The 10,793-nt window shown below is 44.7% G+C and overlaps 1 long non-coding RNA gene across 2 annotated transcripts; it reads left to right on the top strand.

Moving 5' to 3' along the window:
• Nucleotides 1–3,080: 3,080 nt before the first annotated feature.
• LOC123440059 lies at nt 3,081–6,344 on the top strand. 2 transcript variants are annotated; one of them, XR_006630266.1, is made up of 5 exons: nt 3,081–3,328; nt 3,437–3,566; nt 4,184–4,265; nt 4,421–4,567; nt 5,248–6,344. It is a non-coding gene; the product is annotated as an uncharacterized LOC123440059 (long non-coding RNA). The 2 variants fall into 2 exon arrangements; XR_006630265.1 differs by having other exon boundaries at nt 3,081–3,566.
• The last annotated feature ends 4,449 nt before the right edge of the window (nt 6,345–10,793 follow it).

Below are 10,793 nucleotides of genomic sequence, written 5' to 3'. Positions count from 1 at the left end.
TGTTACCACTTTTCCACACTTGTGCATATTAAGCACCATGATCTTCATGATTGAGAGTCTCTTGTTTCGTCACCATCATATAGCTAGTGGGAAATTTTTATTATATAACTTGGCTTGTATATTCCAATGATAGGCTTCCTCGAAATTGCCTCAGGTCTTCGTGAGCAAGCAAGTTGGATGCGCACCCACTAGTTTTCTTTAAGAGATTTCACATACTCTTAGCTCTAGTGCATCATTTGTATGGCAATCCCTACTCATTCACATTGATATCTATTGATGAGCATCTCCACAACTCATTGATATGCCTAGTTAATGTGATCATCTTCTCCTTTTTTGTCTTGCAACCTCCACCACACTCCACACCACTTATAGTGCTAAAACCATGGCTCATGCTCATGTATTGCATGAGAGTTGAAAAGGTTTGAGAAAGTAAAGGTGTGAAACAATTACTTGGCCAATACCGGGGTTGTGATGATAGAGCATAGCCAGACTATATGCTTTTGTACGGATAACTTCCTTTTGGCCTTGTTATTTTGAAAGTTCATGATTACCTTGCTAGTTTGCTTGAATTATTATTGTTTCCACGTCAATAGCAAACTATTGTTTTGAATCTAATGGATCTGAACATTCACGTCACATAAGAGGAGTTACAAAGGACATCTATGCTAGGTAGCATGAAAGCATCAAAAATTCATTCTTTATCACTTCCCTACTCGAGGACGAGCCGGAGTTAAGCTTGGGGATGCTTGATACGTCTCAAACGTATCTATAATTTTTTATGGTTTCATGTTGTTATCTTTTCATCTTTGGATGTTTTATGTACCTTTTATATCTTTTTTGGGACTAACTTATTAATTCAGTGTCAAGTGCCAGTTCCTGTTTTTTCTGTGTTTTTGGCTCTTTTCAGATATGATTTTGGAACGGAGTCCAAACGGAATAAAATCCCCGAAATGATTTTTTTTCGAACGGAAGAAGATCAGGGGGCTTGTGGGCGAAGCCAGGAGGGCTACAGGGAGCCCACAAGCCCCCACTCCGCCACCAGGGGGCGGCGGTGGGCAGGCTTGTGGCCTCCCTAGCGCCCCCCTGACCTAGATCTTGTGCCTATATATTCCCTAAAAATCAGAAAAAAAAATCAAGGGATCCACGAAAATACTTTTCCGCCGCCGCAAGCTTCCGTTTCCGCGAGATCTCATCTGGAGACCCTTCCCGGTGCCCTGCCGGAGGGGACTTTGGAGTTGGAGGGCTTCTTCATCATCATCATCGCCCCTCTAATGACTCCTGAGTAGTTCACTTCAGACCTACGGGTCCGTAGTTAGTAGCTAGATGGCTTCTTCTCTCTCTTGGATCTTCAATACAAAGTTCTCCATGATCTTCATGGAGATCTATCCGATGTAATCTTCTTTGGCGGTGTGTTTGTCGAGATGCAATGAATTGTGGATTTGTGATCAGATTATCTATGATATATATTTGAGTCTTTGCTGATTTCTTATGTGCATGATTTGATATCCTTGTAGGTCTCTCCGAGTCTTGGGTTTTGTTTGGCCAACTAGATCTATGATTCTTGCAATGGGAGAAGTGCTTGGTTTTGGGTTCTTACCGTGTGGTGACCTTTCCCAGTGACAGTAGGGGCAGGAAGGCACACATCGTGTAGTTGCCATCAAGGGTAACAAGGTGGGCTCTCTCGTAGATATGAGATTGTCCATCTACATCATGTCATCTTTCTTAAGGCGTTACTCTGTTCTTTTGGACTTAATACACTAGATGCATGCTGCATAGCGGTCGACGTGTGGAGTAATAGTAGTAGATGCAGAAAGTATCGGTCTACTTGTTTTGGACGTGATGCCCATATATATAATCATTGTCATAGATGACGTCATGACTTTGCGCGGTTCTATCAATTGCTCGACAGTAATTTGTTCACCCACCATCCACTTGCTTTCATGAGAGAAGCCACTAGTAAACACTACGGCCCCCGGGTCTATTCACATCTATCGTTTCCACTTTCGCTTTTACTTTGCTTTGTTACTTTGTTGCTTTCAGTTCTCACTTGGCGAACAATCTATAAGGGATTGAAAACCCCTTCATAGCGTTGGGAGCAAGCTTTTTGTGTTTGTGCAGGCACTTGTGATACTCCTTCACTGGATCGATACCTTGGTTTTCAAACTGAGGGAAATACTTACCACCGCTGCGCTACATCACCCTTTCCGCTTCGAGGGAACACCAACGCAAGGCTCCAAGGCCACGGGGGAAATCCTTTGCATATTTTCCTAGGAAGTCCCTTAAGGCGTAGCCGTAGCAGAAGGATTCCTGGTGCCGTCAACACACGTATTTCTGGCGCTGTTGGAAGGTCTTTTGTTGCAGTAGCACCCACTTCACCAATTCGCCTTTTTCGTTCGCCTTTTCGTTCGCCCTTTTTCTCGCCCGCTTTTTGTTTGCTTGTGTGCTTGCTTGCTTGCTGAAGTCACCATGAACGAAAACACCAAACTTTGTGACTTCTCGAATACTAATAATAATTATTTTATTAGTTCTCCGATTGCTCCCGCCACTAGTGCGGAGTCATACGAAATCGATGCCGCTTCGCTGAATCTTGTTATGAAAGAGCAATTCTCTGGCCTTCCTAGTGAAGATGCTGCATCCCATCTCAATACCTTCATTGAGCTTTGCGAATGCAAAAGAAAAAATATGTGGATAATGACGTGATTAAATTGAAGCTTTTTCCTTTCTCTTTGCGAGATCACGCAAAAACTTGGTTTTCTTCTTTGCCCAAAAATAGTATCGATTTTTGGGATAAGTGCAAAGATGCTTATATATACAAGTATTTTCTGCCGGCTAAGATCATCTCTCTCCGTAATGATATCATGAATTTCAAGCAACTTGATCATGAACATGTTGCACAAGCTCGGGAGAGAATCTATACTTATACTAATTAGAGACTCCCTAGAAATTACCACGTTAATTAGAAATTATAAACCGTTCATCTCATGGGACCGAGTAATTACGGTGGAGATTAACGCATCTAATTTTAATTCGATAAAAAAATGTACAGGCCCACAGTCCTTTTCATCACGTTTGTTCTCATTTATCCCTAACCTCACCAAGCCCACCATCCCCACACATCGCGTGCCTTGGATCGCGCCGCTGCCCTGCTCCCGTCGTTGTTCCCTTTCCCATCCGCCGCTGCTGTCCATCGCATCCAACCTCTATCACATCCCATCGGCTCAACCGCCACCATGAACCATCACTCTCCTTGGTCTCTTCTATTTGACCTGCACACGATCGCAGATGCTTCTGGTGGTGTGTGGCGACGCGGCCGATCGAGGGAACCGGGGTGAGGCGGACTGTGTCCCGTTCGTCGATCTGCCCCCATCTCCTGTTCCTCCTCTCAGAATGTCATGTTCGCAGTTACTGTGACACATAATGCTATCCTCTTTTGCAGCGGTGCCTATAGGTGACAACAATGGTGTTCTGATGTGCCCTGTTGTACCCCTCCACACTTGAGGCCGCCGAGGAGAAGATCACGCTCCCTGTAGAAAATTCGGCCATGTTCTAAGTGGCTAGCCGGCAAGGTAATTTTCTGCACTGAAGTTCTCTCATGGAACTTGGGTGGGATGGATTGGCGGATGTGCTAGGTGGAGTGCCATTGTATGGGCATGTTAGTGGGCAGAATCTCCTCTCCCACACACACGAATTTGAGTTTGGCAAGGAACTGTGTCAATACTACTATCCTTTGGCTTTGCAATGGTGATTTCGATTGTTTTGTTTTTTGAATCATGGTGGTTTAGTTAATTTGTTAACAGGTGTTTCAGTTAGGACTAAAAGTAGAGAGTGGTCGACTCGATTGGATTTGGCAGAGGATAACCCATTTTTTTAATAATTGGTGGTTTAGTTAGTTTTAATGAAACGGTTCATGGGCTCAACTTCTATTTAGGTTACTATAGTGTATAGTATAGTTGTGTGGACTATCGGTGATGAAAAATACCCAATGCATTCTTTATGTTGTCCAGTGTACTATAGTTTACTATCTCTATTGGCAAATCTGCAAGATGATGCAAAAATATTGCTTGCTGGTAGGCTATGAACACATAGGCTATGTATAGACATGCATGTTGTAAGCAGTGCTCTCGCAAAACGGTGCTCCCTTTCCTTACCGTTGTTGCTAAATATTTGTTTTGTGGCATATCAGGGTTGGACGACATAATGCCAACGACCTCACCCTAGGAGTCCACTTCACGGTCATGGCATCTGCCTCTACCAATTATCTAGAGGTAATTTATTCGATGCCCTCTGTTGGATGAAGATGCTCTATTATGTGTGGTTCAGTCAAATGTGGTTCATGCAAGTTGCCCTTAAGTCTTTATTGACGTTGGATAGAGCTGAGAAAAATATGTATATGCTTACAATTTTGTGTGCCTTTTTCTAGGAGTTAAGTTCCAGAGATGAATGAGGAGGTTAACTTTGAGATGCAGCACTCTATGTGTTCACGCAATCGGAATGGCCGAAATATCATGCCAATATGAGGGACCTCCGAACTATCAAGCCAATATGCGTTTTATGCCTTTCCTGTTAGGTATGTTATCATTGATTCATATGATTAGTTGGTACTTCAGAATAGGCACACACATGTTTTCCATCATAATCGAGAAAGTACAAATTTTAGATATGGATGTTAAGCTATGAGGAGAACCTTATTGGCTCGGACATCATATTTTTTAGGTAGGCAATCTTTAGTTCATTATGATTAGTTAATATTCCTGAGCACGGGAAGCCATATTGTCCAGAAGGCTTGAGCAAGTCGGATTTCTGATATAGATTTTAAATGATCAAGACAACCTAAGTGACTCTTTGCCAGGCTACCATTGCCAATATTTATGGAGCTGTTTTTAAATGTGCAAATGTCCAACCCATTAAAACACCCTTTTAGGTTACATAAGCAACTGCCAGTATTTGTGGGAGTGCATTTTACAATGATTTGCATAAATTCTGCTGAGGATAATTATAAAATGCACAAAGCATTTTAAATTCTTTTTCCAGTTTTGTAAATACTGAATCAAAATATCGAATAAATATTTTTAGGTTCATTAATAAAGATACAGTGCTCATGTTTAGGCAGTGCCAAGTATTAGATGTTCCATGTCTTTATTAGCTTACTCTAAATTTAAAGTACTAAAAGGTCTGAGTGGTGAGCGCTACTTCTTTGTTATTTTATTGTGTCTTCACAGTATAAAAATACAACTGATGGTCTTGCAGGATTATCTCCCTTCTCCATGGATAAATTGCTTGATGTGTTCCATGGTGCAGTTGAATTGGATACAAGCATGCTACAAATCTTGTAGTAATTTAATAAGGCATTTGATGGGCTCCTATCATTCTAATCTACTTCCCACATTTTAGTGTTGATGTTAATTAGTACTCTGTAGTGAGCCTAAGAAATAGTACTATGGGGAGAATCAGGCAACACCTAATATGTATGTCGTTTGAGAAAAATGAAACTTCCTACTTTCCAACGGTCGGTTACGTATGTACATGTAAAAAAGCACCATCTTAGACAAATATATCATTCACCAAGTTTAGTGAAAGTTAGCTTAAATACCATGTATTTTTCCGCACGCAGATTATTGCCTACTGTAGGCCATCCTCTATATATATATGATAGTCTAATAATAGTCAAGCATGACAAAAAAACTTCACTCCAGTAATTTCGTTGCTCCATAAGAGCTAACAATTGTTAAAAAAACAAATCACATACTCCATGTGTCCCAAATTAAGTGACTCAACTTTGTACTAACTTTGTAATGATTTCATCTCTTTCTAGGAATAGGCACTGTATTTTCACTCTTATGCAAAAAGACTTGAAATCAGGATTTTTATTTTATTTTTTCATGATATTCAGAGGAATATTAGCTTCAGTACCATACAAAGGGTGACGCAAGTGGTACTTGACATACCATGGCGTCCAATGTCTAGGTTAGCAGAACCACATCATGTTTTGCTCTTTGCGTTCTATACATCAGCAATGGACAAGAGCAGTGATGGAGTCCTAAGAAAGAACCCAAAAATAACTGCACTGTCTTATTCACATTTGAGGGCAAAACTACATCAAGGAATGAGGTTAAGCAAATATCGGTGCTCAAGATGTTACGAGACACTTCTCATGCATGTTGATATTCTCCTTTTTTTGAGTTTCCTTTAAGGTGCAGTATTTTGTTTTATTTGTTATACAAAATAGTGCAGTTGTTTGTGATTTGATATGAAGGCATGTAATTCCTTGGAAAACTCCCACACTATATTTTGATCCAAGTTCAATTGTACTGATGTCGATTAATACATTTACAGTACATTATTAATCTCTTTGTCGTAACGCGACATGTCACCACTCAGTCTATTTACTGTGCAACACTATTGATCTTGATTCAAGTAGGACCGAAATGGTGCAAGCAAAGGATATTTTTGAATGGGAAACAATAGGAGAGTGTCAGAATTATATTAATATACTATTAAATAAAGTATAGTATAAGGATCTTTGGAAGAAATCTTTGTAAGAATAGACATTTAAGGAAAACATAAGGAAATAAGCTATAAGTTGTTGTATCCATAAATTGAACTGATTGAGGTGTTTGTTCTTGACTCTACCTGTCCAGATCATACTTAAGACCCCTCTTCCACTTCTGTATCTAAGGGCTTTCATCCTCAGAAGTCTTCCCATTCATACACTATATATTCCAGCAGCTCAAAATGAAATACCCCACCGCAAATGTTTCCGTTATGGAATCACGGGCTAAGGCCACTTTAACAAAAACTGATATAAATCTATGCCTATTGGGGTTGAATTCTTACCAACATTCTATAGCAAAAGGACAGTCCCAAAGGAAGTGTGGGTTTGTTTTTTCTGACTTATCTGAGCATAGAACATTCTACATGTATGCCTATTCTAGGAAGAGAAAGAATTTCCTGTGCAGTAGATTGCCAGGTTATTTTGAAATATAATTCCTTATTTTTTGCAAGGAGGTTTACATAGATTTAAGATTATTCATTATTATTCTAAGAATTTTGAATTTATGTTTTCTATTTAATTATCCTAACTATTCTCTTTTGGTGCATTCTTCATTTGCCATTCTCATCTAATATCATATAGTATGTTTTTGTTCCTATGTGAAACTAATAATTCACATCTCTACCTTATACTACTTTATTGTTGTACAAAAAAGCTTTTGTAACCATGATGCTGATATACGTGTGATAGGTACTTCATGTGCTACCACGTTAGTAGGCAGGTTTCAATAGAAGTATTAGATATTACATTCTTCCACATTAATCCAATATAAAGTAACCGGTTTTGGTTCTATTTTTATTGCAAACCAGTTCATTCTTCGCAAACAAGAAATCCTACATGTTGTCGAGAATTACAACTACAACAGATCTGGTTACTTGGTGGGAAGAAATACCGTCACATTTTATAACTATCATACTTTGTAGTGCTTATAACAGGTGATAGATACCGAGATGTACTATCACCTCATGTCTGCTTATTTCATTTTGTGGAATTTAATTATAGTAAAAAATCAATATAAATATGCTTCAAGACATGTAGTTTTGGCTCCCGGGTACATTTGCACCTGATGGGGTTATAGTCCTAGGGTAGGGTCATAGGCCTGCCCCGTAGGTCCAACCCAAGGACTACCCCTCATAAGGGACAAGGCCCTTAGTCAGTTCCGACTGAACTAAGGAGTTCCCTTATCCAGTGGGTAGCAGATCTTCGTCCATCCAGTCGGAGATTAGCAGTCAGAGTTTATCAAACTAACCGACTGGATTCCACTCTGTGCATCGTAAGCCCCTGGAGGGAAACGGTCATACGTTTCCATGTGCCTTTATTAGCATTTAAGACGTACGTTACCTGTAACGTAGGTATTTATTCGCCACTACTCCACCCCTGTGCACCAAACCGTTGTGGAGGGCAGCGCACTCTATATAAGCCACCCTCCCCCACTGGTGCAGGGGTTAGCAATTCACTGTATTCTATATTCCACTCGACACCAAGCTCCCTGAGCACTGAGATGTAGGGCTATTACCTCCACCGCAGAGGGGCCTGAACTCATACAACCTCGCCGTAGCTAAGGCTCTGCCCATCCTTTCGTACCCTACACATCTACTATCAGGCTTGTACCCACGACAGTTGGCGCCCACCGTGGGGCAGGCGTCTAAGCGACTTCTGGTGAGTTTGCGACTACATCATTTCGTCATGTCGTCCGGTGGAGATTCGAGCATGGGTCACGAGATCTTCTTCGGCGCTCTCTCCTTCATCGTCGATGATTCGGCATGGCTTCGGGACGCCCCTCTCGACGTCGAGGCGCTTCCCCGCCGCGGGGCTACACACTTCTGTGTCGGCGCCCGCGGCATTCTTCTTCTCCAGCAGTCGGCTCCGGTGTCGACCTACACTGCCGTCACGCGCCGCAACAAGCGGTCCCGCCGTCCGCGGCTCCAGCGTTGGGTGCAACACGCCCATGCGCGCTAGAACGAGTATTCACAAGTGGCGGTTCTAGAGTCAGTTGTGGTTGCCCCGCCGTCCCAGCGCTCGGACTCGGTTCCGACTGAGTTTCCTTCCGAGCACGCGGGTCGCGGGCCTGCAGCAGAAGTACACATGGCCAACTCCCACGAAGATCCCCGTCAAGCTGGCCGGAACGAGCACGAGATCGGCGAAACATCCGGCGCACATCGTCCACCTCGCCGTTCTGCCAGTCGGCACACTCGGCGGAGCAACGTGGAGTTGTTCCGCACACCCCTCCTCAACTTGGCTGCGGCTGCCAAGATAGCCGATTCCTTCAGCCGACTGATTCAGAGGCTGGCAGGGGGATTGAGAAAATCCGCGCCGTGTTGCATACGGCGCAGCAGCAAAATTCTGCGGTCTCCCAGTCGCACAACAGGATCCACAATAGTTCTGTTCATGCGAATACGCATCGGTCAGTTCATAGCCCTGGTTCTCATCAGCGACACAGAGCAGGCAGCCTTTCCATAAATCCCGAAGATCGTCGCCGTTCACACACCCCTCCGCGGGGTGGGCCCTACGGGCCCCGACATCATGATGATCGGTGTTCAGTCGGTGGCACTTACGACCCAAGGCCCGACGCGAGAGGGCATATCACCCAGCGGAGGGTCGACAGGGGCCGAGCCCACCGCGATGGTTCCGATATTGACCGTCCGACTGGAAGCAGGACCACCGTGCGAGTGTTTCAGTCGAGCCATCCGTTCGGCTGACATCCCTCCCAACTTCCGATTGGAGACGGGAATTAGCAAGTTTACAGGAGAGTCCAAGCAAGAAACGTGGCTGGATGATTACCGAGTGGCAGTCCAGATCGGAGGAGGAGACGACCATGTCGCCATGAAGCACCTCCCTCTGATGCTCGACGGCTCGGCGCGAGCATGGTTGAACCAGTTGGCCCCCTCAAGCATCTACAGCTAGGCAGATCTGGCCCGAGTGTTCATCAGGACCTTTGAAGGGACGTGCAAGCGCCCTGCTGGCCTCGTGGAGCTCCAGCACTGCATCCAGAAGCAGAATGAGCCCCTACGGGATTTCATTCAGTGTTGGACAACCCTCTACCACACGGTGGAGAACGTCACACATCATCAAGCAGTCTGCGCCTTCAAGGCAGGTGTGCGGTACAGGGATCTGTACCTGAAGTTCGGCCGAACAGGCGACATCTCCATGAGCAAGATGATGGAGATAGCAACACGCTATGCAAATGGCGAAGAAGAGGACCGCATCTGAAGCGGCAAGCACAAAACAGTCGCCGATGGAGATGGGAGTAACACTCGGAAGCAGAAGCAGAAAGCTCCGTCCACTCCGCAGGCAGAAGCTGCAGCTGTAACCAATGCCAAGTTCAAGGGCAAAGGGAAGGCTCAGTTCACCCCCAAGAAGAAGCAGTTCAATAACCCCATCCTGGACCAGCCATGTCCGGTTCATACGAAGATGGATGAAGAGGGCAACCCCATATATGCGAAGCATACCACTCGACAGTGTCGCCTCCTGATCCAGGGGTTCAGCGAAGGGCAACCGAGTGAAAAGGACAATGAACAGGATGAGGAGGAGAAGGAGGATCCGTTCCCCCAAGTCCAATCAACACTGATGATTTTGGCTGACGTTGAGAGCAAGAGTCGACTGAAGCTGGTGAACAGGGAGGTGAACATGGCCACCCCTACCAACCCCAAGTTCCTCAAATGGTCTCAGACTGCGATCACCTTTGACCAGACGGATCATCCAGCACACGTACCCACCCCAGGGAGACAGGCTCTGGTCGTTGACCCGGTGGTGGAGGGAGTCCGACTGCGCAAAGTCCTCATGGACGGCGGCAGTGGCTTGAACATCATGTACGCCGACACTCTCAAGGGGATGGGCATTCCGATGTCCAAACTCAGCGAGAGCAGCATGCAGTTCCATGGAGTCGTCCCTGGACGAAAGGCCAAGTCACTCGGCCAGATCACGTTGGACGTCGTTTTTGGCTCCGACAAGAACTTCCGCAAGGAAAAGCTGACGTTCGAGGTGGTAGACTTCCAGTGCGCTTACCACGTAATTCTAGGCCGCCCGCCGTATGCGCGTTTCACGGCCCGTCCATGTTACGTATACCTGAAGCTGAAGATGCCAGGCCCGAAAGGTGTGATCACCATCACTGGCAATCGACAGCGAGCCGAAGAGTGTCTGCAGCAGGGATCAAGAATCGCCGACCAGCAGATGGCCATCCTCGAGCTTGACGAGCAAAGAAAACAGTCGACCCCGCTGATTTGATGCATTCGAAGGAACCAGC

This window comes from Hordeum vulgare, chromosome 3H, assembly GCF_904849725.1.
Source record: "Hordeum vulgare subsp. vulgare chromosome 3H, MorexV3_pseudomolecules_assembly, whole genome shotgun sequence".
In the NCBI taxonomy this organism is placed as follows: domain Eukaryota; kingdom Viridiplantae; phylum Streptophyta; class Magnoliopsida; order Poales; family Poaceae; genus Hordeum; species Hordeum vulgare.
This window is presented reverse-complemented; position numbering and strand designations above follow the sequence as displayed.